Genomic DNA, 3,207 nt, shown 5'->3' with positions numbered 1-3,207 from the left:
ATTAGCAATGTATACTAAAAATAAGCCTCGCCTTGCTGCCCTTCAAGGTAGAACTTCAATTACTATTGATTTTCCTTCACCCAGGGTAAAATTCATACACAGTGGAAGGTTATCTAACAATGTCTCACAAACATAGTGGTAGGGTGGTATTTTCGGCCTCTAGAGCGGGAAGTGTGTAAAACTAAAAAATGCTATGCACTCCACTTCCTATTCTGAAGATAATAAAAAATAGCTTTTTCATAGATAGTTTCTTTTAACTGACATATTAAGATGATACTGGTGCAATGTGGTGCAAAAGTATTTATAATTATTCTTTCTTCCTTCTCCCAACACTTCTCTATAAACCCAGTGATATTGCAGATCTGTATCAGTACATACTTCAATACTGGCAGAATTACAGGAAGCTTCAGGCAACTATGGGAAACACAGACAGTTTGTTTCTTCACATATTTTATTCAATTAAGGGCTGTTTTAAATTCACCACCCAGGGTCAAAAAAATAAAAAGTAAGAGCAAAAAGGGTAGAAAGAACATGGGTGGGGGATTATCCCAGCTACCCATGACCTGTAAGAAATATGAACGCCGGATAATGCGGTCACATGACTAGAGGGACGTGACCAAAAAACTATAAAAACAACCACCACAAGTGATAAGCACAAAGCACTGTGTGTGAGAGAGATGATCAACGAGAAGCACAATGTGGTAGGATGGTAGAGAGGATGATGGGAGTGGATTCACATGCAGAACTCATGCTACAGGGACCCACCTTCTGCAGGGGCGGGACCGGAGTCTGCAATTATCTCCATTATAGTATTTAGCCCAAATACTGGGACGAAAAATGCAAGGTTAGTGGCAACCAATCAAATCAGTCCAACAGCTAAATCCCTAAGACTCATTTAATATGGGGATTTTTTTCCAACACAGAATGGCTAGCTATGCAGAAAAAACTACAGCAACAACATAACATGGGAAGGTGCTAGACACATCAAAGCAAGGCCCTTCCTAACCTATGTAACATGAATGCTGGAATTATGCATTACTTTGAGTTACTAAAATTCATATGTCCTCCATATTTATCACTAAAGATCACAGGGCTGGACAAATCCCATAAGCCAGGTTGTCAGCACATCTACAAAACTTTGCACATACATTTTGAATAACAAATGCTTTACAAGGAAGTGCATGCTTGCCAAATCCCCCAACCTGACTAGCTCCCTACTGGAACCTGAATTCTTCCTGAATTTGTCCACCCCTGATGTAGCATAAACCATATGGCTATATGTTTGTGGACACCTGAGCACCAAACCCATGTTCAGTCATGCTGCCCCAAACTATCGCCACAACAATGGAAACACAGATGTCCCTAAAATGCTGTTACTAAGCACATTGACGGTGGAGATTAATGACGATGTACTTTCACTAGCTCAACTTGCTGTAAAATGGGATATCCAACAAACTCATATGTAATGATCAGGTGTTCATAAACATGATTATATCCTGCAACTCGAACATGGCATCTTAATGATTAATTTAATTTGACTAGCTTTGAACACTTACTGTTTGAAATTTTAAACATCCCGCAGGGTAAAACGTGAGGGGGCAGATGTCTCCCAGGAGCCCAAGTAATGAAATGGTAAATGAGATGGCTGATTGTAACCCTGCACCTGCAATACCTGCGTTTGTTTGGAAAACACCATAACAAGTCTCTGACTATACAAATGAATACAAAGCCACCTTAGACGGGTCAATAAATTCACACGACAAAGCTAAAACTAACTCCAAACACAAAAGTCTGGTTTTGTGTAAAATTTTGTGTGAGTTGAAAACTTTTTTTTTCCAGTTTTTTTAAATAGACCCCAAAGAGTACTACCATCTTTGTACAGCCTCAATGCAATACCATATAACAGATAGGCTGCAGGTGAAATGTAAAATTGCAGCTCATGGTACCCGGGTTGTGATATAGGGAAAACTTGAATCTAATATTCCTTTAAAAGGCAGGTGACTTATTTTATTTTACACTGGATAAGAGTTAACTATGTGGTATTTTTAATAACTGCTGCGCACTATGCAGACACAACAAGCCACACACAGAAATTAGGTATGGAGACGTATAACTTGATCCAAGCAACCTCCACACAACAGCAAACCTACATATGATAAAACAAGGACAGTACTGTTGCACAAAGAGGATGTGATCTTGGAGACCTTCTAAAAGCTCAAGATCACAAAGAACCAATACTAACCTTTTCCTAATTCTGCCACTTTCCGTTGGTCTTTAAAACCAAGTGGACAAAACATGCAGCAATTAAAAAAAAAAAAAAAAGGAAATGGGGCCGAAAATACAGAAGTCAATTATCAGAACAAATCTTACTTGATACAGGATAATCACATAAAAAAAAAAAAACAGGGAGAGATAAATGAGATAATGGAATGGTTAATGTAAGATGAGCACCCCAGACACTGCACTTACATTACAACCAGTCACATTCCAACATCCACATTTACAGATGGGAACACTTACCTTCCCAGAAAAAGAAGCTGCCCTCTTTATGTGTTTACTGACCCTATCCCTAGGTACTTACCTTACAAAACTGGGATATGGAGTGATTTCTTATACTTCACCTAATCTACAGGAATGCTTACCTTTAAAGTTGGGAAATGGGGTTGCCTTATCCCGACCACTCTTTGTCTGCAGGGTCAAGCTTGACAGACTGAAGCTACTGGTATGACTTTTATACAGATTACCTGGAAAAGAAGACAAGGTGTACAGTGGTTGAATTATTTCTTTCCTAAAACAATGCATAATCTGTAAATTTTCTTCACTTTTCCTGGCAGCAGAAAACTTACTGGCAAAGGACATGATGCCCCCAAAGCCCTCATTATTGCTGCTATTGTTGGAAACAGTTGAGGTGGGGGAGCTTCCCCGAGAATCTGTTTCAGCATCAGAATCGCTGGCCAGCTTTAGGCTATTAGGACGAAGCAAAGGCTTCTGGGATCTAACACAGAAACAAAAAACACAAAAAGTAGTGAGTCAGTGAAGCAAAATGAAGTAGTAACCAGTGAAATCAGTTGCATAAGAATTCTAGCAGGTTGATATGGTAAACATTATATTACAAAACCCCTGAAAAAAATGCCTGATAAGCCTGATAACAAAGCTCAACCCTGCCGGTACAAAATGCACCCTATGAAGAGAATGCTTGTTATTATC

At 39.2% G+C, this 3,207-nt stretch overlaps 1 long non-coding RNA gene across 1 annotated transcript; it reads right to left on the bottom strand.

Annotated features, from left to right (window-relative positions):
* Positions 1 to 765: 765 nt before the first annotated feature.
* LOC140321382 (uncharacterized) lies at positions 766 to 2,990 on the bottom strand. The gene is made up of 3 exons (XR_011918918.1): positions 2,847 to 2,990; positions 2,643 to 2,744; positions 766 to 825 (listed from the first exon to the last, which is right to left on the bottom strand). It is a non-coding gene; the product is annotated as an uncharacterized lncRNA (long non-coding RNA).
* Between the last annotated feature and the right edge of the window lie 217 nt (positions 2,991 to 3,207).

This window comes from Pyxicephalus adspersus, unplaced genomic scaffold (genome assembly GCF_032062135.1).
Source record: "Pyxicephalus adspersus unplaced genomic scaffold, UCB_Pads_2.0 Sca3123, whole genome shotgun sequence".
Classification (NCBI taxonomy): Eukaryota; Metazoa; Chordata; class Amphibia; order Anura; family Pyxicephalidae; genus Pyxicephalus; species Pyxicephalus adspersus.
The sequence above is the reverse complement of the archived record's forward strand: the minus strand, read 5'-3'. Positions and strand labels throughout refer to the sequence as shown.